The 25,397-nt window shown below is 42.4% G+C and overlaps 1 pseudogene; it reads left to right on the top strand.

Annotated features, from left to right (window-relative positions):
* The window catches only part of LOC104231810 (DNA damage-repair/toleration protein DRT100-like), a 58,070-nt pseudogene that overhangs the window by 7,908 nt on the left and 24,765 nt on the right, over positions 1-25,397 (top strand).

The raw sequence follows: 25,397 nt of genomic DNA, 5'->3' as shown, positions 1-25,397 counted from the left end.
TTTAGAACGAGGTTCGGATAAGTTGCTAAGCCGGTGAAGCTTCTGTATTCCCGGTACGCTGCCCCCCCTCGGCTCGAGCTGTCCGCTCGGGTAAGCCAGGTCTAGAACAAACACCCAGGTTCTGAACCTAGTATAACAAAGCCACATGCCGGATCCCTAGTAGGAACGTTTATTTGCATCATGTGCATTTGACTTAGGGGACTCAACACAGGGGTTGGGTCCGTCTAGGACAAGCAACCTGAAAATAATAGACCATCTTATGGCATCCTATGTGCTACATGTTGTATTCAGTCAAGGGCGAATGGGTCATTTGGTCATTTCCAGCATGATGTTATTTTAATCAAAGCATGGGGAACATTTGCGGAATCCAAGAAGCCTTGGAATTCCCTATGTCCCCCACGCTTGCTTTTTGGGAAAACACATGGGGAACATTTGTGGAATCCAAGAAGTCTTGGAATTCCCATATGTCCCCCACACTTCATATGTTGGAAAAGCGCATGGGGAACATTCGCAAAATCCAAGATGTCTTGGAAATCCTTATGTTTCCCATGCCACATTTTGAAAATAACAATAAACATAAAAAAATAAAAATACATATAAAAACAAGGCATGAAAATTCAAAAGATTTTGTATGTTGTCATCATTTTCCACAAATTAGAAAATCGTGAAAAGATGAGGAAATGGCAGTGTAGAGATATAACTACTTATTTTTAGAAAGAAAAAAAAAACAAATGTCCAAGTAGTGTCGAAACTCTGCCGAAATTTTGAGAATATAAAATAAAAAATATATGTCTTATTAGTTTGTTTTATTAAAAAAAAAGCATTAATAGAAAAGAAAATTGTTTGTCTTGCCATAAAAATGAAAAAAAGAGTCTTGTTTTTAAAATATGTGTTATTTATTTGTTTATGAAAATGACAAAATTAAAATAATCCAAAAATATTTTCTCCATTATTGACTTCTTATGAAAATGCAAAAAAAAAAAACATATAAAAGAAAAAATAAAAGGAGTCTTTCATTATCTGTCGCAAGTATATATATATATATAAAAAATCCAAAAAAGTTTTTCTTATTTTCCAAAAAATTTATATATATCTTTATCTGTTGCAAGAACAATTGTCTTGCCAAAAGTTTTTAGAATCCCAATTCTCAAAACAAATAATCCAAAAATATTTTCCATTATTGACTTCTTCAGAAAGTTTTTTTTCAATTGTTTTTAAAAAAAAAAAAAAACTAAATAAACAAAATAAAATAATAATATAAAATAAAACAATCCGAGAATATTTTGATCCTTCTTTCAAAATTGACAGGGAATTCAAAATTCAAAAAAAAAAACACATTTTTAGAGCGTTTCTTTTATTAAAGGTAAAATTCCAAAAAATATATTTTTCTTCTTTAGAATAAAAGAAAAAAAAAGCAAATGAAATTCAAAATATATCTTAGAAGTATTTCTTTCAAAAAAAAAAAGATTAATCAAAAATCCAAAAAATATACTTCATTTCTTCTTTTTAAGTAGTTCTTTTGCCCGAACTACGCGTGTTTGATTCTCACCGGATGTGAGATACGTAGGCAACCCTCATCGGGTCCAACCCCACCTTTTGCTAAAATAGCCAAAAAAACAAATAAATAAAAAATATATGTCAAATTTTAATTTTGTCATAAAGGAGTCAGGTGACGCTGTTTTATCAAGACATAGCCGAATGTTCCCGAAAGGGACGCCGGAAGGCTGACTTTGCATAAACAGCCACCTTTGGGTCATTTTGAGATATGGACCCACACAGCCTAAAAATCTTCGTCCCCGAGACGTTGAAAGGCTGTGTTTGTAATATTGAGTTTTCTAATTTGAAAAACAATAAAAAGAGTCATAAAGAAGTCGGGTGATGCTGTTTTGTCATAAATAGCCGAATGTTCCCGAAAGGGACGCCGGAAGGCTGATTTTGTGTAAACAGTCACCTTTTGGGTCGTGTCTGGGAGTTTGGTCCAGTTGACCCACACAGCCTTAAAAAGCTTCGTCCCCGAGACGTCGAAAGGCCGTGTTTGCAACACAAGGGTTTTATCGTAATTTGAAAAAAAAAACAAAGAGTAAAACGGTCAGGTGAATGCCGTTTGGATGTTTAGTCAAAAAAAAAATGAAAGAATAAAATAAGCCGAGCCAGCTTCGGCCGCGTCTTTAACCGTTCTTGCCGAAATAGCCTTAGAGTGTCTTTCAGTTGTCGAACGGTTATTTTCGTAAAAAAATGGACAAGTTTGTAAAGTGTCAAGATAATCTTCCCCGGCCTCAAAATTCATGTGAAATTTGGAAGGGGCCACATTTGCAAAAAATAACCGTTTGGTTGCATTTGTCAAACGGAGAAAGGGAGCTGATCATCTGTTTTTGGAGTTTGTAAATCTTTTAATTAGAATATGTGTGTTGTTTGATTTTTTTCAGTTATAGGTCATCTTCAAACCTTTGAAACCCGGTATTTTTTTTAACATGAAAATTGAAAAAATGTTTATTATTGTTTATCTCTTATTGACCCGAACTACGCGGGTTTGATTCTCACCGGATGTGAGATACGTAGGCAACCCTCATCGGGTCCAACTCCCCTTTTCATTTTACCAATAATGATATACCATAAAGCATATATGTACACACATGTATATAAATACATATACTGTTTGTTTTGTTTTCCAAGATTTTTGTTTAGAGTCAAAATAAAGGTTTCTGTTTTGGCCTAAAAGGTCACCTTAATAAATGTGCAGGATGAGCACAGAGCAAAATGAACCATTCTCGGCCCTCAGCGAGGTCCCCCTACAACTCCACATGTGGTGGAATGATTTGGAAGCCAATAGCAAAGAGGTAGTAGGAAGAATATTGGGAGGTTTTGTAAATTTGTTGGGCGTTAGGCCAAGGACAGATATTCTTGAAGCTCTAATACCATTTTGGGACCCAACCCGCAATGTATTCCGTTTTGTTGACTTTGAACTTTCACCAACACTTGAGGAAGTCGCCGGATATGCGGGATTGAATGAGAGGTTAAGAGGGCAATATTTGCTTTCGCCAAGGCCAGTGTCTCCGCATGCGTTTCTGGATCTACTAAGCATTAGTCGGAAGGTACAACATGACGATTTATCGAGAGGATATTGTGATCTCCATTTCTTGTATCAGCGGTACGGAACCCCGCAGGGTTTCGAGGAACCGAACCTTGGGTTAACTCACGGAGGGAACAGAAACAAATGGGAAGCAAGACGTACTTTGGCTTTTATCACAGCATTCTTGGGAGTCATGGTCTGTCCAAGGAAGGATAAAAAGATAGAGATAGGTCTGGTAGGGATGGCCGACGTGGCAATCAAAAGAACCAATAGTACTGTGGTTCCTTTGATTTTGTCCGAAATCTACCGGGCTCTGACTATATGCCGAGAAGGAGGCAAGTTCTTCCAAGGTTGCAACCTGTTACTTCAGCTATGGATGCAGGAACATCTCCATCACCGAGTAGGATACATGAACCACGGGTTGACCGAGAGGAATTGTATCAGCGGATTCAAGAAGCGCATGACAGGCGCCAGATTTCCTGAAGGTGTCGAAGCATGGTTTACACGGTTAAGGTCAACAACAGCTGACCAAATTGAATGGGCATTCGGTTGGTTGGCTGATACTGAGGTGATCTACATGTCGGCTGAAGAATGTCATGTTCTCTTAATGGGTCTTCGCAGCATCCAGCCATATGCCCCTCATCGGGTATTACGACAATTGGGCAGGTTTCAAGTAGTCCCTACTGACGAAGATCTGAGCAAGCATGCCTTGGAATTAAGCCCGGGAGTCATATTCCCCGAGGGGAAGATTAGAAAACTGTGGCATGAATGTAGATTCTTGGAGCCCAAGACCATGGTGCGAGAACTAGCCAAAGGTGAGGTAGACCCAAAGTACGATGCTTGGTTCGAAGGAAGGTTTCAGATTCGGCAAAGACCTGCTAAAAGGGCACACGTCCAACACTTCACAGATGATTCGCAAGAGCAATGGGGATGGTTAAAAAGGGAGGAAGGTTACCGGGTTGAAATCGGGAAGCTAAAGCAACAAGTCGAAAGACTTACATTTGAGAACAATGTGCAAGCCGCTTCGGAGCAGGCTGAAAGAAACAAGCTAGCCCAAGAAAACCAAATCTTGAAGGCCCGCCTTCACCAAGACAGTAAGAGTGACGTTGACCGACAGAAGCGTCGCTCTGACGAAAGATTGATAGCAAGTTTGAGAAGTCAGGTCATCCAGAGCCAAGAAGAATTAGAACAATCAGAAGCATGCATAGCAAGGATGAAGGTCAGATGGGCAAGGCACACAATGGCCCGGAAGCAGCGTTTGCAACAGGTCATAAGGGATTATGAGATGAGCATCGGAATATTGAGGGAGACGAACTCCACTCTACATGATCGGATCGTCAAACAAGCACGAGATGCCCAAGCCGACAGAAGGCGATGTTACGATGCAATGACCAGAATGGAAAGACAAATGGAGATATTCCAGGATCAGCTTGCCAACAATGCGCAAACACTGGGGTTGAAGAACCGACAGATAAGGCATTTGTTCGCAGAAAGGGACAACATTCGAGGAAGGATCGACGAGATTGGGCATTACATCTACATGAGATGCCTGGCATGCGAGCAAATGCCTCGGAAGACCCTCCTTGTTTCCATCATGGGTTGCGTCCACCGAATCATGAATGAGTTGAAAAGCCTGCAGAGGGACCTCACACCAAGGGCCGCGGAAAGGCCGAATGATGCCTCGCGGGCCCCTAAGTTGGAAAATTAATCTTTGGTTGAGTCTTGTTTATTTGGCTTTGTTGTTTTTCCATATGTTGTTTTCTTTTCTTTTAGTCAAAACGGGTTAAGAACTGTGGAGTCTGTACTATTGCTATTCCTTGCTTGAAGTAATTTGTAATAGCAAAATTTTGAGAATGAATTTAACGATTTCACAAGAATTTTGTGTTTCTTTACTTTAAGGCAGAACTACGCCTGGTCTGATTCACGCGGGGACGTGATACGTAGGCAATCCCCATAAGATTCGACCGCTTTTAATAAATAAAGAAAAGAAAATGTAAATAAAATAAAATGCAGGGTTTCGCAAAATACTTTAAAGAGACGAATGAGCAAACCGGGATGACGCATGTTGTTTGAAGCAAAGCATGTAGAAACGGTTAATCGCCTAGGTGCATTGCATCCTCTATGTGTTATGATCAAATCTGTTAAGCTCTAACACTAACAAAGTTTGTTGTTGTCTGGTACAAGAAGTTAGTTGTTAAAGAATTCTGGCAACACATTCATACCAAACCAGATCCAAAGGACCGATAGCATCAAGCATGACTACTTCGGAGAATAGCAACGAAGAAGAAAGGCCGATGAGCCAGTTGTTAAAAGAAGCGATGGAAAAGATTGAAAGGATGGGACTAGAAATGAATGCAATGCAACTAGCCCTAGCCAAAACACAAAAGAGTCCTGAAACACTGGGACACATGCCGGAGTACCCTCACTCTGGCCCTTCCACAAGCCGCCCAAATCCCCTCTATCATCAAGAAAGAAGCCCTCATGATTCACAAGCTCCACCACCCCATCAACCTCTCCCAACACCCAATATTCCCATTTTTGTGGGACCAACCTCAGCCCCTTTGCAAAGAACGACCAGTGAGCCATTGTTTCAGGCTCACGATACCCAATACTATCCCCCTGAGCCTACATTCCATGCACCCGAACCACAGGCTTACAATCCCCATTTGGAAGTACCGGCAGAGGTTGAGAAGCCGGTTAAGGCCCCTGAACAGGATGAAGTGTTGAGAAAGTTCAAAAGCCTGGAGCAATCCTTCAGGAACTTGCACGGGCTGGGCAATCAAGTCAGCGTGGCATACAAAGATCTGTGCCCTTTCCCAGATGTCCAACTCCCGGCTGGGTTCAAGATGCCCAAGTTTGATTTATATGAAGGGCACGGTGATCCCATGGCACATTTGCGGGGATTCTGTAGCAAAATGAGAGGGGCAGGAGGCAAGGATGAGCTTTTGATAGCTTATTTCGGCCAAAGTCTGAGTGGATCTGCACTGGAATGGTATACCAGGCAAGATTTCAGCAGGTGGTACACGTGGGATGATCTGGCGCAGGCTTTTGCAGGTCATTTCCAGTACAATCTCGAGATAGTCCCTGACCGTCTCACATTATTGAGAACTGGGAAGAAACCCGGGGAAAGTTTTCGCGAGTTCGGGTTCCGCTGGAGAGAACAAGCAGCTAGAGTCGATCCTCCCATGAGAGAGGGAGAGATGGTGGACTATTTTTTGCAGACATTGGATCCAACCTACTTTGGTCACTTGGTGACAACGGTTGGAAAATCTTTCAACGAGGTGGTCAAAATAGGGGTCATGATAGAAGAAGGTTTGAGGTCGGACAAGATCTTAAACTATTCGGCACTTAAGGCCACAACCCAGGCTATTCAAAGCGGCACGGGAGGTGCGCTAAGAAGAAAGAAAGAAGAGGTTGCCACGATCGAGGCAGGCAGTTGGTCCAGGGCTGGCAGGCCGCACTACAACCAACCCAGGCCTCACAGGTCAAACTACCCATACAACCCACCACAAAATTTCTATCCACCTCGAGAACCACATTGTTCCGTACACCAAGCCCAGGTATACACTCAGCCTCCGGTTCGCCCACAATGGCGCGCACCGGCTCCCCAGAACATATATGCACCACCACAAAACACCTACCCTCCACCAAGGGCATATAGAAACCCTTCAGGGGCAGGTTTCCGGGGAAATCCAGATGCTAGGAATGACAGGTTGCGGAAGCAAAGAACCTTCACCGAACTGGGAGAAACCTACACCGCTGTGTTCCACAAGCTGCGGCAATTGGGTTTGGTTAGTCCTGTCCATACTCGGGAACCAAATCCCCCACCTCAGAATTTGGATCGTTCAATCAGTTGTGAATACTGTTCAGGGATGCTCGGGCACGATACCGAGAAGTGCTGGAAGTTAAGGCATGCCATACAGGATCTTATTGACACCAATAAGATCGAGGTCCAGACACCGGAGGCTCCTAACATCAACCAAAACCCACTGCCAGCGCACCACGAAACTCACATGATTGAGTTGGTGTGTGAGGGAGGAGAATTAAGAAAACCCTCACAAACAGTGATGATGATCCAAGCCGCCCCGAAAGAAGTCTTAACCAGTGGAGGAACGAGTGTACAGTCGCAGGGTGAAGGCGTCAAGCCGGTAGTGATATTGGGGAAGAGCCCGTCCATCATAGCAAGCAAACCCGAGCTAAGCAAGTTGATAATACCAGGGATCCTGCCCACACCGGCAGTCGTGTTGAAAGGGGTATGTAGAGAACGGGTAACCATAAAGCCTGTGGCCCAACTGCCGATGATTGACAGCAGGGCTGTGCCTTGGAAATATGAAAAGGCAGTGGTGACGTACCAAGGAAAACAGGTGGAAGAAGTCAGTTGTGAAGCGCAAGGGCTGACTCGATCAGGTCGATGTTTTGCTCCGGTGGAGTTAAGAAAAACCAACCCAGTGGCAACCAAGAAGCCAGTGTCAGAAGAAGAGGCTGAAGAATTCCTGAGGAAGATGAAAGTACAAGACTATTCTGTGGTTGAGCAGCTGAGAAAAACACCTGCCCAGATCTCACTATTGTCATTACTCCTCCATTCCGAGGAACATCGTCGGGCCCTGTTAAAGATATTGAACGAGGCTCATGTACCCAGTGAGATTTCTGTAAACCACCTGGAAACCATTGCCAGCAAGATTTTCGAGGTGAACAGAGTGACATTCTCAGATGATGACCTGCCGGTGGAAGGAACGGAGCACAATAAAGCTCTATACCTAGCTGTCAAATGTGAAGACTCGGTGGTAACTCGAGTATTGGTGGATAACGGCTCAAGCGCCAATATTTGTCCATTATCCACCCTGGACCAGTTAAAGATTGACCGTGGAAGAATCCGGGAGAATAGCATCTGTGTCCGGGGGTTTGACGGAAACGGAACAGCCACTGTGGGGGATGTTGTACTTGAACTGACCATTGGTCCGGTCCTGTTTACCATGGAATTCCAGGTATTGGACGCCACGGTATCTTACAACTTGCTGTTAGGACGACCCTGGATTCATGCAGCTAAAGCGGTGCCTTCCACCCTACATCAGACAGTGAAGTTCGAGTGGGAAAGACAAGAGGTCGTGTTGCACGGCGAGGATACAACATGCACCATGGGCGGAACCATTGTGCCTTTCATAGAGACCACTGATGACAAAGGTCCTTGGGTCTACCAGATTCTCGATACAGGGTCGGCCAACAAAATTTCTGAAGGAGAAATCATCCCGCACCCTAGGGTAGCTGCCGCAACAGTCATGATGGTATCAGAAATGCTGGGTAATGGATTTGTGCCGGGAAAAGGCCTGGGAGTTGAACTTCAAGGGATAGTCCAACCTGTTTCCCTTCCTAAGAATCTGGAAACCTTCGGGTTGGGGTTCAAACCAACCGCAGCAGACAGGAAGCAAGCGCGAAAAATGAAGAAGAGGGTCTGGTTTCTGCCTAAACCAGTGCCACGCCTCTCAAGGTCTTTTGTTAAAGCAAGTGCCAAGGGGTCAGCGATCCCAAAGATTCGAGGACCTTTGATCGGTATAAATGAAGACCTGAATCAGAGTTTTGAGAGGCTATTCGCGGATGTCAGTATGGTGGAAGCTGGAGAAGGTTCCAGCAGAGCAGAGATACAATTTGTGGGGCCTGAGGCCAAGACCAACAATTGGACGGTTACTCCTCTTCCTGTCCGAGGGGAGTCTTGGTAGTAGGCTTTGATTAATGTTTTGTTTGTTTGTTTGTTTGATCGGATTATTCAAGGGTGTAATCCCAATTTTACTTTCGTTTTGTAAAAGTGTGAACCCTTTTTATCCTGCAAATTTAATAAAGTTCTTTTCTTTTGTCCCATTTTAATTTCTTGTTTTGTTCTTTTTCTTTCTGAACAGTTCTCTTTTTACTGGTCCTAATGACATGGCATGCACAGCGGATCTTCGACCTAGTCTAATAAATCAATCTGAAACCGACTCAATGATGCAAAAGGTCGTTTGTGACGATGAATCTGAATGTGACGAAGGTGAAGCCTTCGAAGAGATAAACCGAGAACTGTGCCAATTTGAAGAGAAACCCAAGCCTAACCTAAATGACACTGAGGCTGTGAATCTAGGAGACGCTGATAACGTCCAAGAGACCAAAATTAGCATCCACATTGAGCCGAATGTCAGAGAAGAATTGATCAAAACTCTCAGGGAATTCAAAGATGTTTTTGCCTGGTCATATGATGATATGCCTGGATTAAGCACCAATTTAGTGGTTCACAAATTACCCACTGACCCGGCATACCCTCCGGTCAAGCAAAAACTAAGGAAATTTAAAACAGAAATGAGTGTAAAGATCAAGGAAGAAGTGATTAAGCAGTTACAAGCGAAGGTCATTCGGGTCACTCGATATCCCGAGTGGTTGGCCAATGTGGTACCAGTCCCAAAGAAGGATGGAAAAATCAGGGTGTGCGTTGACTACCGCAACCTCAACAAAGCAAGTCCCAAGGACAATTTTCCGCTGCCCAACATTCATATCTTAATCGACAATTGCGCAGGGCGCGAAATTGGATCCTTTGTGGATTGCTATGCAGGTTATCATCAGATCCTAATGGATGAGGAGGATGCTGAGAAAACAGCGTTTATTACGCCATGGGGAACCTACTGCTATCGGGTAATGCCGTTCGGGTTAAAGAACGCCGGGGCAACGTACATGCGAGCAATGACTGCGGTGTTTCATGACATGATACACAAGGAAATTGAGGTGTACGTCGATGATGTGATCATCAAATCTTGGCGTCAGGAGGACCATGTAGCAGACCTAAGGAGATTTTTCCAAAGACTCCGGAGGTATGATATCAAGCTTAACCCGGCCAAATGCGCATTCGGGGTTCCATCAGGAAAGTTGCTAGGATTCATCGTCAGTCGACGGGGGATTGAGTTAGACCCATCCAAAATTGAATCCATCCGAGATTTGCCACCACCAAGGAACAAAACAGAGGTAATGAGTTTGCTGGGTAGACTCAATTATATCAGCAGGTTCATCGCCCAACTCACAGCAACTTGTGAGCCCATATTTCGGCTGCTGAGAAAAGATGCTGCAGTAGGTTGGACGGCAGAGTGTCAGGAGGCTTTCGAACAAATCAAAGGGTATCTGTCTAATCCACCCGTATTGGTCCCGCCTAAGCCCGGGAAACCCCTAATCCTTTACCTGACGGTCTTGGAAAATTCATTTGGTTGTGTACTGGGGCAACATGATGACACAGGGAGGAAGGAGCAGGCCATCTACTATCTTAGCAAGAAATTCACAGTGCATGAGGTCAAGTACACTCAACTCGAGAAAACATGCTGCGCCCTAACTTGGGTAGCTCAGAAGTTGAAACACTACCTGTCTTCATATACTACTTATCTCATATCCCGTTTGGACCCATTGAAGTATATCTTTCAGAAACCTATGCCCACGGGAAGGTTGGCAAAATGGCAAATTCTGCTCACAGAGTTTGATATCATCTACGTAACAAGGACGGCCATGAAAGCCCAGGCACTGGCAGACCATTTGGCAGAGAATCCCGTTGATGAAAAATACGAGCCCTTAAGAACGTATTTTCCTGACGAAGAGGTGATGCATACGAATGAGTTGGAATTACCTGAGGAACCGGGTTGGAAGCTTTTCTTCGATGGAGCTGCAAACGCAAAAGGGGTTGGAATAGGAGCAGTACTCATTTCTGAAACAGGACGGCATTATCCTGTTACGGCTCAACTACGCTTCTATTGCACCAACAATATGGCCGAATATGAGGCTTGCATTCTGGGTCTGCGCTTGGCTGCTGACATGGATGTCCAAGACGTCTTGGTCTTGGGAGACTCGGACCTCTTGGTACATCAAATTCAGGGTGAATGGGAAACACGAGATCTAAAGCTCATACCATACCGACAATGCTTGCATGATCTGAGCAAGCAATTTCGATCGGTGAAGTTCAAACACATCCCGAGAGTTCACAATGAGGTTGCAGATGCCTTAGCCACCTTAGCATCAATGCTGCACCACCCTGACAAAATGTATGTTGATCCTCTGCATATCCAAGTCCGTGATCAGCACGCCTACTGCAATACCATAGAAGAAGAAGCAGATGGCGAACCCTGGTTTCATGATATCAAGGAATACCTCAGAATGGGGATATATCCAGAACATGCCTCGGGAGACCAAAAAAGAGCCCTTCGGCGTTTGTCGAATGGTTTCTTCCTCAGTGGGGGAATATTGTACAAAAGAACTCCGGATTTGGGATTGTTGAGATGCATGGATGCCAGGCAGGCAACGACGGTTATGGCAGAAGTACATGCTGGAGTTTGTGGGCCACACATGAGCGGATATGTATTGGCAAGAAAAATCCTTCGAACAGGGTGTTATTGGCTCACCATGGAACACGACTGTATCACTTTCGTGAGGAAATGCCATCAGTGCCAGATACATGGAGATTTGATCCATTCTCCGCCAACAGAATTACATACGATGTCAGCACCCTGGCCGTTTGTGGCATGGGGCATGGATGTCATTGGGCCCATCGAGCCAGCAGCATCCAACGGTCATAGGTTCATTCTAGTGACCATTGATTACTTCACCAAATGGGTTGAGGCTAAAACCTTCAAATCAGTAACCAAGAAGGCAGTGGTGGACTTTGTTCACTCCCATATCATCTGCAGATTTGGGATCCCAAAAGTGATCATCACGGATAACGGTGCGAATCTTAATAGCAGCTTGATGAGAGAGGTATGCCAACAATTCAAGATTACACACCGCAATTCCACCCCATATCGTCCCAAGGCGAATGGAGCAGTCGAAGCAGCCAATAAGAATATCAAGAAGATACTGCGAAAAATGGTGGAAGGGTCCAGACAATGGCACGAGAGATTACCCTTTGCTTTGTTGGGTTACCGCACTACGGTCCGAACTTCCATAGGCACAACTCCTTATTTGTTGGTGTACGGAACTGAGGCCGTAATACCAGCGGAAGTCGAAATTCCGTCCCTCCGAATTGTCGCTGAAGCCGGGATTGATGATGATGAATGGGTCAAAGCTCGATTGGAACAGTTGAGCCTGATAGATGAGAAAAGATTGGCAGCAGTGTGCCATGGTCAGCTGTACCAGAAGAGAATGGCGAGAACATATAATAAGAAGGTGCGCCCCAGGAAGTTTGAAGTAGGGCAGCAAGTATTGAAGAAGATCCTCCCACATCAGGTCGAGGCAAAAGGCAAATTCGCCCCAAATTGGCAAGGGCCTTATATCGTGACCAGAGTATTGTCCAACGGTGCTTTGTGTTTGACAGATGTCGAGGGTAGATGTGTCGACATGGCTATCAATTCAGATGCAGTCAAGAGATATTATGCGTAATTTCTTTAATTATGGCAATTTTTGGTTTATTTGTTTGTATTTGGCATTTGTTGAATAATGAGATGACGGAGGCAATTCTTTCTTCTATCCAAACACTTTTAACCCTTGATTCCCCCTTTGAGCCTAAGTAATTCTTTCATACCCCTCTTTTGGAATCACTAATGGAAAAGACATGAAAAAAAAGAGAAAAAGAAAAGAGAAAGAAAATGAAAAGAAAGAAAAGAAAAAAAGAGAAGAAGATAAAATCATAAGAAATACAAAACCGTGGGAACTACGTTTGACCTGATTCCTCGAAGAGGATACGTAGGTGCCTCACGGCTCGGTCATAGTGTGCATCATAGCGAATATAGGATGCATAATGTACATAGTGTGCATAATAGGACCATGTGCGTAACGCACATAGCGCAACATAAGTGTAAAAGATAAATTCCCCAAGCAAGAAAACTGGGGCAGAGGTTATGTTTTAAGTTCCAACAAAGGCTTGATTCCAAAGGTTGTAGCACATCACCCATCAAATTATTTTCATTTTTATAGCCCTTCTTTAACTCCACACCAAAACCAACATCAACGTCCAAAAGACCTCCCGATCAATGTTCAAGAGATGCCAAGTCCGGCAAATAAGGCCGAGAATAATACACCGATCCCCAGCAAAGGAGAGGATCGTAAGACTGGGAATGAATTGATGGTCAAGGGAATCTCCAGAAAAGAGGGTCGTATCTACAACACCCCGATTCCCCGAAAGAAATAAAATGAGAGAGTCTTATCGGTGAAAACCTTCACAGGCACCGAGAGGCGATGTAAGATGAGGGACATGAAATGAGAGAGTCTTATTGGTGAAAACCTTCACAGGCACCATAAGGCGCCGGGAGATGAGAGAAAAGAGAGAGTCTCATTAGTGAAAACCCCTCGAAGGGCACTATGAGGCGACAAGACAGATCAACAAAAGCTACAACATTCGAAATGGACACTCCTTTATCAGCCCCAGCAAATCAAACCATCGGGCAAATCGATTGATACAAATAGACTGGGTCAGGAATCGGTGGTGCACGTCATGATCACGGGGACCAGTCATGTCCTCCAGATAAGTTCTTTTGAGTTTCTTCTCCCACCAAAATATTGGTTCAGAAAGATTTTCTCCTTTTTCTATCTTTTATTTCTGTTCCTAAAATGTGTCTTGAAAGGATTTTTCAAAGCTTACTACCAGAAACCGGAGGGGAATTCATCCAATGCAGGATAATACAAACAGTCTTAAAGGCCGATCCCAGGCAATGCAATGATCGTGCCCGGCAATTTTGGAGGAAGTAAGCTCATAAAGGGAGTGGTTTCGGGAATTAAAAGCATACTCCCACAACATGTGCTTAAAGAGAAAGCAGAAAAGGGGATTAATTGAAAGCCAATCCCCAGCAGGCTAGAGACCCCCAGCAGGCAACTCTGCCCACTAATCAATTATGGGGACATAAAGCAAGAAAAAGAGAAGAAAGGAAAAATCATCCGCCCGAAAGGCACCCTCTACCACCACGATGAAAACTAATTAAATCCTTTTGTCTGCTGCAAGAAAACAAAGGATTGATGATGGCGGCAAGATACAACGCCAGGGAAATCACCAAAACCGGGGCAGAAAATTTTCTGCCGATTGTCAAAAATTTTCTCGGAAGAACGGGGAAACAATTTCAAATACGTTTAAGTTCTAGGTCGCCCACCAGTATAATGCGGGAATACATTTAAGTTCTAGGTCGCCCACCAGTATAATGCGAGAATACATTTAAGTTCTAGGTCGCCCACCAGTATAATGCGGGAATACATTTAAGTTCTAGGTCGCCCACCAGTATAATGCGGGAATACATTTAAGTTCTAGGTCGCCCACCAGTATAATGCGGGAATACATTTAAGTTCTAGGTCGCCCACCAGTATAATGCGGGAATACATTTAAGTTCTAGGTCGCCCACCAGTATAATGCGGGAATACATTTAAGTTCTAGGTCGCCCACCAGTATAATGCGGGAATACATTTAAGTTCTAGGTCGCCCACCAGTATAATGCGGGAATACATTTCAGTTCTAGGTCGCCCACTAGTATAATGCGGGAATACATTTTGTCCGTTCATTCCATATTCTAGGTCGCCCATCAGTATAATGCGGGAATACATTTCAGTTCTAGGTCGCCCACCAGTATAATGCGGGAATACATTTTGTCCGTTCATTCCATATTCCAGGTCACCCACAAGTATAAATGCAGGCATGTCATCACCATAGGAGACGCACTTCCTCAGTTTAGTTTCACCATAGGAGACGCACTTCCTAAGTTTAATCTTACCAATAGGAGACCCGCCTGTAGAACGGAGTTTGTTGTAGGACAAAGAAAAATAGAAATCAGGCGTCCACCTGGAGAACAAGGACAAAAAAGGAAGAAATCAGGCGTCCACCTGGAGAACAAGGACAAAGAAAAGAAGAAATCAGGCGTCCACCTGGAGAATAAGGACAAAGGAAGGAAGAAATCAGGCGTCCACCTGGAGAACAAGGACAAAGAAAATAGAAATCAGGCGTCCACCTGGAGAATAAGGACAAAGGAAGGAAGAAATCAGGCACCCACCTGGAGAATAAGGGAATACAATTGAAGCATTGAAGTCAAAAGCCCGCTCATATGAGAAAGGAGCACACTTAGAATCAATGAAGCAAAGGAATACAACAGGAACCTCCAGCAGGAAGCAATAAAATCCCCAGCATCCACAAAAGGCTGGTCAAGAAAAGACAACAAGAAAACAAGAGGGGAAAAGAACCCAAGGTACGGAAGTAGAGAACAGATGTGGTCCGCTCAAAGAACTAGCACCTACAACTAGCTGTATCAAGGTTCAAACCTGAAGTCTGTATGAAGCACCATTCAAGACTCAAGACCAAGTTTCAGAAGACTTACAGATAGGAATCCTTGTAACTAGTAGCTGATAGGCTTAGTTAGTCTTTTTTCAGTCTTCATTTTTGTTGTAACGACAGGACCGCGGACCGGAACCTCAACGGAACGGCACCTCGATCGGCTCTTCACCTCGGTACACTTCACTATCTCTCTCATTTCCGAACTACACGTGGCCTGATTCCTGTATAACCAAGGATATGTAGGCAGCTCAGATACCAGGGCTCGGTCACATTCCCTCCCTTTCCTTAAGTGTAGTCCGTCCAAGTAATGGTCGGGTCAAAAACACGTCTAGTCGTTCTTTGTCGGAAAACTCTTCGTGTTTCCAGTCAAAGAGGGGCAGCTGTAAGCACGTGATTTTTGACCCTCCCCGGGAATTTTTACGTTCTTAAGCTTAAATATCTAATTTAGGACTAGTATAGCCATTTTAACTATTTTTACTTTATTTCGTTGCAAAAAGAAAAATTTCAAAATCACAAAAAATATATATATAATTTTAGTTTATGTATCTCTCATAAACTTGAAAAATACAAAAAAAAATTGTACTTTATTTCGGTACTTTATATAAATTCAAAAATTATAAAAAATATATAGTTCTATTAATGTTTGCAGTCATTATAATTTTGAAAAGTACAAAAAATATTACTTCATATTTTTGTCTTTATTAAAAAACGAAAATTACAAAAAAAAATAGTTTTATTAATATTCTATAGTCGTTTTAATTTTGGAAAAATACAAAAATATTACTTTATATTTTATCTTTATATAAAAAACGAAAATTACAAAAAATAGTTTTATTAATATTTTGTAGTTATTTTAAATCTTGAAAAAATATTAAGAAAATAATAAAGTTTTGTTTTAAATAATTAGTCTTATTTTAGTAGCTATTTTGCTTACATAGGACTATTTAAGCAACGTGTTCCTATTTCTCGGGTCCGGGCAAAAGAATAATATTCGGGTTCAAACTACCCGGTTTTTAGGCCTAATTTCGGACCTAACCCATAATAAACCGTGTCCAGGACACATGGGGAACCCCACCACGCGTGGGGGACATAAACCTTGAACCCCACCACGCGTGGGGCTCATTTTTCTGGGCAAAACCCAGTACAAAACACGGACAAGGGCCAAAAGCAAGGGGGAACGAAAAAAGACTTTGGAAATTTTTGAAATAAGTACTGTTCATCATCTTCTTCTTCATAAAGAAGAAGAAGAAAAAACCCTACAAAAAAGAGAGGACCCCGTCACTTCCCCCTCGCCGGAACACCACCATTAAACCGTCCCATCACCTCCACGCCATAACCATCACCCCAACCAGTCGGACCTCCCTTCCCCAACGCCTCAACACCACTGCCCACACCCCCTACTGTCCAAACGACCAAAAAACCAGCAGAACCACTCCAAACCCACCGGCAACCAACCTCCCTGCTCCCCTCGTCGTCAACCACCGCTGCCCCATCGTCGGAGCTCCAGCTCCAGTCTGGCACCTTCCCATCGCCAAACACCTACCCAAATCACCACCAAAACCAACGAAAAACCCTACCATCATCAACGACCTCCACTGTCCGAACGCCACCCCACGTCAAAAGGAGCAGTCGACAAAAACCAGTCCACAAAAACCTCCGACCACCCATAATCATCGTCACTCCTCCACCTCCGTCAACAACCAAACAGACCTCCATAGTTGCTCCTTTCATCACCTCCAACGACCCCTTTGTTGCAGCTTCTCGCAACAGTTGCTGCGTCGAAAAATACAGCAGCTGTTGCTGCGTCGCTGCGTTGCTGAGTAGCTCAGTCGTTGCTTCAGTCCGGTGAGGTTGTTTTGTTCGTCGAGGTCCGGTACGTCGAGGCGCTGTCCGAGGTTCTGTCGTTGTTCTTCGTTCAGAAAGGTCCGGCTTAAGTTCCGTCGGAATCGTGTTTGTCGCTCTGAGTTTGTCGAGGTGCAAAGGTTAGTAAACCTCGATGTATTAGATAAATAAACTTACGTTGAATGTTTGAGATGCAATATAAAAATTGGTATGGAAATTTTCTGCCTATGTTTCATTGTCTGCATTTTGGTTCATTTTCATGTTATGTTATTCTTGTTTATTTGATGTCGTTTAATTAAGTTGGACTAGTCGTTCTATGACACAAGTTTGACGTTAATCTGTTCGTCCTTTCCTTCGGTTAGGTCATTCGAAAAAATAGTATTAGTGCATGTTGTTACTACTACCGAAACACTCATTCACTAAACTCCTTTTATTAAACTTTTAACAAGTCATGAGATTTTAGTTGTAAAGAGGCCGTAAGTTTTAGTATTGTTAAAGACATAAAAATGGCATCCTTTTAAAAAATAAAAAATAAAAAAATATAATAGCAATAATAAAGAATAAAATGAGACGAGCCTCGCCGAATAAAAGGGACAAATTGCAGGGCCCTCACAAAATATATGCATTAAATACTTAGATTCCGGGACGGGCCGTTTAACAAATTTCACGGCCCTAGCCCAAAATAATAATGCGCTAGTTGCTTTAGGAGCGCCTTTAATAATGTTATCTCCCTAAACTCGGGTGCACATTTATGTGACCCAAATCCAAATCTCAACGGAATCGAAATGTGTCTCTAATCACGGGTACATTGACGGTGACGTGGTATGAGATGCATTTCCATGCCGTTGCAAATCTTTTTTTTAATCATGAATGAGACGAGCCTCGCCCAAATAAAAATGCAAATTGCGGGGCCCTCAATAATTAGTCATAATAAATACTTTGAATTTGGGATGGACCGTTTAGTGAATTTCACTGTCTTCCCAAAATAATAACGCGATAGTCTCTTTAGGCGCGTGTTTAATAATTTACTTTCTTAAGCTCGGGTGTGCATTTCATGCGACCCAAATCCAAATCTCAAAACATCAAATAAAATGCGTTCCGGATTGTGGGTGCATTTCATGTGACGCAGTCCAAAGACGTGTTTTAAGCGATGTTCACATTCTTGTAAAAACAATAATAATAAAGCGGTTAAAAGTTAAAATTTGCACATAAGTTCATACTTGTATAAAATCAGATAATCAAGCCGAATATAACAATTGAGCGACCGTGCTAGAACCACGGAACTCGGGAATGCCTAACACCTTCTCCCGGGTTAACAGAATTCCTTATCCGAATTTCTGGTACGCAGACTGTAATATGGAGTCATTCTTTTCCTCAATTCGGGATTAAAATTGGTGACTTGGGACACCCTAAATCTCCCAAGTGGCGACTCTGAAATAAATAAACAAATCCCGTTTTGATTGTCCTTTAATTGGAAAAACTCCCCTGCGCCCCCTCGGGTGCGGAAAAAGGAGGTGTGACAATGGTGGGATCGGGATGTGCGCCGCATCAGTTTATGCATTTATGTATCTTTCTTCTACTATGTAAGTTTTTCTGTAGCTTTGCACTTCACTTAAGGATTGGTTATAGCTGGATACTAATAAGACACTTGAGTTATGTATTCATTCCTTGCAGGTTACTGCTTTATTTTGTCATGTCCTCCTTTCTGCTTTTATTATACAATGTATGCAGGTTATATTGTAATTGCCCCGTCGTAGCCTCGTCACTACCTCGTCGAGGTTAGGCTCGGCAGTTATCAGTACATGGGGTTGGTTGTACTAATAATGTACTCTGCACTTTCTGTGCAGATTTTGGAGTAGGTAGTGGCTGATCGAGATGTCAGTTGCAAATATTTTCAACTAGGAGACCCAATGTAGTCCTGCTGGCGTCCACAGGCCCTGGCGTCCCCTTCTACATCTCTATATTACTGTTTTTCTTCACTTCCAAAATAGTTGTAATTTCTTTCAGTTTAATGTTTGTAGAAAATCATAGTGTGTTCGTGGATTGTGACACCAGATTCTGGGTAGTAGCAGCAATAGTATTGGTAATAGTATATAAACAAAGAGGCTATTTACCTAATTCCGCATTTATTTCTACTTGATTTAGCTTGTTTATTTTTATCACTGAAACGTAAAGGAAATTGGTTAATAATACTCAAACGTTGGCTTGCCTAGCAAGTGTGATGTTAAGAGTCATCACGATCCCGATGGTGGGAATTTTGGTTCGTGACAAGATATCTACTCCGCATGTCTAACTCGGACTCCCAGGTAACTGCCTCGACGGGCTGACCTCACCACTGCACTCGAACTGAAGGATAACTCTTCGATCTCAACTGACAAGCCCGTCGGGCTAGAATAGCCATCGGCTCCTCCTCATAAGTCAAATCTTTGTCCAACTGGACAGAACTGAAATCTAGCACGTAGGATGAATCGCCGTGATACTTCCGAAGCATGGACACATGGAATACCGGATGAACTGCTGATAAACTATGTGGCAATGCGAGCTTGTAATCCACCTCACCCACTCTCTAAAGAATCTCAAAAGGTCCGATGTACCTAGGGCTCAACTTGCCCTTCTTTCCAAACCTCATTACACCCTTCATGGGTGATACCCGGAGCAACACTCTTTCTCCGACCACGAATGCAACATCACGAACCTTATGGTAGGCATAACTCTTCTTCCTGGACTGAGCTGTGCGAAGTCTATCCTGAATTATCTTAACCTTATCCAAGGCATCCTGTACAAAATCTGTACCCAATAACCGAGCCTCCCCCGGCTCAAACCATCCAGCCGGCGATCGACACCGTCTATCATATAATGCCTCATAGGGAGCCATCTAGATGCTCGACTGATAGTTGTTGTTGTAGGTAAACTACGCAAGTGGCAAGAATTGATCCCAAGAGCCTCCGAAGTCTATAACACAAGCGCGAAGCATATCTTCCAATATCTGAATAGTGCACTCGGACTCTCCGTCCGTTCGAGGATGAAACGTTGTGCTCAACTCAACCTGCGTGCCCAACTAGGGATGTTCATAAACATCTGAAAAATCGAACCAAATTGAAAATCGAACCAAACTGACCAAAAAAACCGATACTTTTTAGGTTTGGTTTGGTTTGAATTTTAGAAACCGATCAAATTTGGTATGGTTTTGGTTTAAATAAAAAAATAACCAAAAAAATCGAACCAAACCGACTATAAAATTAGCTATTTAAATTTATTATTACACTATATAATATAAAAAATTTAAAATGTATGGTACATATTAGTCATGTGTATTTTTAGTTTAGTTCTTTTCTATTATAATAATCTAATTCTTTGCTTTTACATTCTAGTTTGATTGGTAATTTTCTTTTGCTAAGTACAAGAATTTATTTCATGTTAAAAATAATCAATTTTTAATTAAGTACTTAAATTATCCATCACTAGTTGATTCAATTATCATCAACATATCTTGGTAAATGATAGATTTCTCAAAGAGCAATTGATTTGATAGTGTTACGTTGAAAATGTAGTCACCGGAATATGCGTTTGGTAGTGTATGTCTCATATTTAAGAAAAACTGATAAATAACCGAAAAAACCAAAAAACAGACAAAAACCGAATCGATAAAAAACCGACTTAATTAGTTTGATTTGGTTCCAATATTTGAAAAATCGACTTACTTGGTTTGGTTTCTTTTTTGGGGAAAACCGACCCAAATTGAACCATGAACACTTCTATGCCCAACTAATGTTGTATTGCCCTCCAGAAATGTGAGGTGGATTGTGTACCTCGATCAGAAATGATAGACACGGGCACGCCGTGGAGACGGACGATCTCGCGGATGTAAATCTTAGCCAACCGCTCTGAAGAATAGGTAACTTCTACAGGAATGAAATGCGCTGACTTGGTCAGCCTGTCCACAATGACCTAAACTGCATCGAACTTCCTCTGAGTCTATGGGAGTCCAACAACGAAATCCATAGTGATACGCTCCCACTTCCACTCAGGAATCTCTATTTTCTGAAGCAAACCACCAGATCTCTGATGCTCAAACTTTTCTCGCTAACAATTTAAACACCGAGCTACATATGCAACTATATCCTTCTTCATCCTCCTCCACCAATAATGCTGCCGCAAGTCCTGATACATCTTGGCGGCACCCCGATGAATAGAATACCGGGAACTGTGGGCCTCCTCTAGAATCAACTCACGAAGTCCATCCACATAGGCACACAAACACGATCTTGCATCATCTCCAACCATAACTTGCTTGGCATCACCGTGCCGCACTGTGTCCCTAAGGATAAGCAAATGAGGGTCATCATATTGCCGCTCCCTGATGCACTCAAATAATAAAGACCGAGCGACTGTACAAGCTAGAACACGACTGGGCTCAGAAACACCCAACATTATTAACTAATTGGCCAAGGCCTGAATATCTAATGCAAGCGGTCTCTCACTGACTGGAATGTACGAAAGACTGCCCATACTCACTGACTACCTACTCAAGGCATCAGCCACCACATTAGCCTTACCGTGATGATACAAGATGGTGATATCATAGTCTTTCAATAGCTCCAACCACCTCATTTGCCTCAAATTGAGCTCCTTTTGTTTGAACAAATATTGCAAGCTCCGATGATCCATGAATACCTCACACGAGACGCCATAAAGATAATGCCTCCAAATCTTCAGCGCATGAACAAGAACAATGGAACTCTAAGTCATGAACAGGGTAATTCTTCTCGTGAACCTTTAGCTGCCTTGATGCGTATGCAATCACCTTGCCATCCTGCATCAATACCGTACCAAGTCCAATACAAGATGCATCACAATATACCGTATAAGATCCTGAACCTGTGAGCAATACCAACACCGGTGCCGTAGTCAAAGCAGTCTTAAGCTTCTGAAAGCCCGCCTCACACTCGTCCAACCATCTGAATGAGGCACCCTTTTGGGTCAACCTGGTCAACGGGGCTGCTATAGATGAGAACCCCTCCACAAACCGACGCTAATAACCCGCCAATCCCAAGAAACTCAGGATCTCCGTAGCTGAAGTGGGTCTAGGCCAGTTCTGAACTGACTCAATCTTCTTAGGATACACTTGAATACCCTCTGCCAACAACATGCCCCAAGAAAACGACTGAGCTTAACCAAAACTCGCATTTTGAAAACTTATCATATAACTGGCTGTCTCTCAAAGTCTGAAGAACGATCCGAAGATACTGCTCGTGCTCCTCTCAACTGCGGGAGTAAATCTAGACATCATCAATAAACACAATCATAAAGGAATCCAGATAGGTCTTGAACACCCGATTCATCAAATTCATAAATGTTGTTGGAGCATTTGTCAACCCAAATGATATCACCAGAAACTCATAATGCCCATACCGAGTCCGTAAAGTTGTCTTAGAGACATCGGATGCCCTAATCCTTAATAGATGGTAGCCAGACCTCAACTCGATCTTTGAAAATACCTTAGCACTCTGAAGCTGATCAAATAAATCATCAATCATTGTCAATGGATATTTGTTCTTGATGGTGACTTTGTTCAACTGCCGATAATCTATGCACATCCTCATCGATCCATCCTTCTTCTTTATAAATAACACGGGCGCACCCCAGAACGAGACACTAGGTCTAATGAAACCCTTATCAAGCATATCTTGCAATAGCTTCTTCAATTCTTTCAACTCTGGCGGGGCCATACGGTATGACAGAATAGAAATGGGTTAAGTGCCCGAAGCCAAATAACACCTAGAACTACGAATTGAGCACCAAATCAAATTGAAATTTTCAAGAAAATATTGAAACTTCTATTTTTACAACCGAACGTCCGAATCACGTCATCATATAAATCAGCAGAAACGGCATGGCATCACCCTTCATGCATTAACTCTTATAACATGACACGGCATCACCCTTTGTGCATTAACACTCATATACGATACGACATCATCTTTCGTGCATTAACACTCTCTCTTACCACATAACAATGAACAAGTAAAAACAGGGAGATAGGATCAATAAGTATAAGCCTTACTTCAACAACGGTCCGACCATACCAATCTCAACTCGGAATCCATAATCAATTATCACCAAAGCTCATAAATATGATAAGAACAATCAATTTAATAATTAACTAGTCTAAGCATGGATAATATGATCAAGTAAAGCAACAATTACAAAGAACCAATTCCACCTGCATGCTATAACCTGACAACAACGCATAAATACTCGTCACCTCACATATACGTTGTATCCAACATCTAAACACGTAGCAAATAGACAAATAAATCCTAATCCCTCAAGTCAAGGTTAACCACGATATTTACCTCGCTCCAAAGACCAAACTCAAAGCTCAACCACAGCTTTGCCTTTCAAACAAGCCTCCGAACCAATAGAATCTGGCAATTTACCAACTAAACGATTCAAATTAAGCCTTATGAACTACCCACAATTGTAAAGAATTCAATTTAGGTCATTATTGAAAAAGTCAACACCCGGGCCCGCTTCGTCCAAACCCGAAATTCAGACCAAACTATGATTATCCATTCATTCCCGAGCCCGGTTATGTAATTTATTTTGGAATCCGACCTCAATTTGAGGTCTAAATTCCTATTTTTTAAAATCCCTAATTCTACCCCCCCCCCCCCCCAATTTTCACCATGAAAACTCTAAATTTTAGGTTGAAATCTTAGGAAAAGTAGTAAAAGATTGAAAGAAACTAGTTTAGAATCACTTAGCAATGATTTGGGGAAGAAAAGTTCTTTGAAAAATCGCCTCTAGGGTTCTTGAGTTTGAAAATTTGAAGAATAAACCAAATATCCCGTCTACGTCAAGGTTTGATCAGTTGCAGGTGTCGCATTTGCGACCTGGGATTTGCAAATGCGAAGGTTTCACATCCCTGCTTTCATCACATTTGCGACGAATAGTTTGCAAATGCGAACTTTGATCCTTCCGCAAATGCGACCCATTGATCGCATTTGCGATCCCTACTTGCATAGCTCCTACTTCGCAAATGCGAAGATTTCTCCGTAAATGCGAAGATTTGTCCGCAAATGCGAACACTGGCTCCCGTAAATGCAACCTCTTGATCGCAAATGCGAACTAAGGCTGGCCCAGGTACACTTCGCAAATGCGAAGAATTTGCTCGTAATTGCGAGCCTGTCAGCATAGGGAATGTTTGCAAATGCGAACACTGATCTCACAAATGCGAGATCAGACACCAGTTACAGAAATTGCAGAACCAGCAATGCTCTAAGTCCAATTTTCACTCTGTAGCCTATCCGAAATTCACCCGAGCTCTCGGGGCTCTAAACCAAAAGTGCACACAAGTCTAAAAAGATCATGCGAACTTGCTCGTGTGATCAAATCGCGAAAATAAAACCTAGAACTACGAATTGAGCACCAAATCAAATTGAAATTTTCAAGAAAACTTTGAAACTTCTATTTTTATATCCGGATGTCAGAATCACGTCAAACCAACTCCTTTTTTCACCAAATTTCACAGACAAGTCATAAATATGGTATTGGACCTATACTGCATTCCGGAATAAAAATACGGACTCGATATTCAAAAAGTCAACTATTGGTCAAACATTTCAAATTCATTAAGCCTTTAACTTTCAAATTTCAACAAAGTCCGATATTTCGGGCTAGGGACTTCCGAATTCAATTCCAGGCATACGCCCAAGTCCCAAATCACGATAGGACCCACCGGGACCCTCAAAATACGAATTCGGGTCATATTGCTCAAAACGTTGACCCAAGTCAGCTCTAATGGATTTCAAAGCAAAATTTCACATTTTTCTTAAGTTTTAGCATAAAAGCTTCCCGGAAACACATCCGGATTGTGCACGCAAATCGAAGAAGACTAAAGTGAGTTTTTTAAGGCCTCAGGACACAGAATTTGATTTTAAAGCATAAGATGGCCTATCGGGTCATCACACAAATGTGCTTTTGGGAAGAAGCTATTTTTTTCTGTTTCTTCAAATATTGAAAAACATTTTTTTAAAAGGTTGGCCAAACACTTCAACTTTGAAAAAAATTCTTTAGTTTTTTAAAAAGATGCTTCTAGATTTGGAAAAGTTTCGCCAATGAGACTATAAGGAATACAATAGCATTGAAAAGGAGGTTCAATATCATGCTTGATTACAGTAGTGAATTACATCAAAATTCTCAGTGCTATGTTTAGTTGCACAAGTAAAATACACATTTTGATGTTCT

The sequence above is a fragment of the Nicotiana sylvestris genome, chromosome 10, assembly GCF_000393655.2.
Source record: "Nicotiana sylvestris chromosome 10, ASM39365v2, whole genome shotgun sequence".
In the NCBI taxonomy this organism is placed as follows: domain Eukaryota; kingdom Viridiplantae; phylum Streptophyta; class Magnoliopsida; order Solanales; family Solanaceae; genus Nicotiana; species Nicotiana sylvestris.
This window is presented reverse-complemented; position numbering and strand designations above follow the sequence as displayed.